The sequence below is a fragment of the Bison bison genome, unplaced genomic scaffold (genome assembly GCF_000754665.1).
Source record: "Bison bison bison isolate TAMUID 2011002044 unplaced genomic scaffold, Bison_UMD1.0 scf7180017863990, whole genome shotgun sequence".
NCBI lineage: Eukaryota > Metazoa > Chordata > Mammalia > Artiodactyla > Bovidae > Bison > Bison bison.
Genome location: NW_011494562.1, coordinates 20,225 through 21,122, shown reverse-complemented (window position 1 = coordinate 21,122; position 898 = coordinate 20,225).

Sequence of the window (898 nt, the reverse complement as noted above, 5' to 3'; positions counted from 1 at the left end):
AAATTCAGACCTAAATTGAAGGAAGCAGGGAAAACCACTAGACCATTCAGCTATGACCTAAATCAAATCCATTATGATTATACAGTGAAAGTGACAAATAGTTTCAAGGGATTATATCTGATAGACAGAGTGCCTGAACTACTATGGACAAAGGTTCATGACGTTGTACAGGAGGCAGTGATCAAGATCATCCCCAAGAAAAAGAAATGCAAAAAGGCAAAATGGCTGTCTGACGATGCCTTTAAAATATCTGAGAAAAGACGAGAAGTAAAAGGCAAAGGAGAAAAGGAAAGATATACCCATTTGAATGCAGTGTTCCAAAGAATAGCAAGCAGAGATAAGAAAGCCTTCCTCAGTGATCAGTGCAAAGAAATAGAGGAACACAACAGAATGGGAAAGACTAGAGATCTCTTCAAGAAAATTAGAGATACCAGGAGAATATTTCATGCAAAGATGGGCACAATAAAGGAAGAAATGGTATGGACCTAAGAGAAGTAGAAGATGTTAAGCAGTGGTGGCAAGAAAACTTTAAAAGAACTATACAAAAAAGATCTTCATGACCCAGATAATCATGATGATGTGATCACTCACCTAGAGCCAAACATTCTGGAATGCGAAGTCAAGTGGGCCTTAGGAAGCATCACTATGGATAAAGCTAGTGGAGGTGATGGAATTCCAGTTGAACTATTTCAAATCCTAAAAGATGATGCTGTGAAAGTGCACACTCAATATGATGTCAGCAAATTTGGAAAACTCAGCCATGGCCACAGGACTGGAAGAGGCGAGTTTTTATTCCAATCCCAAAGAGAGGCAATGTCAAAGAATGCTCAAACTACCACACAATTGCACTCATCTCACATGCTAGTAAATTAATGCTCAAAATTTTCCAAGCCAGGCT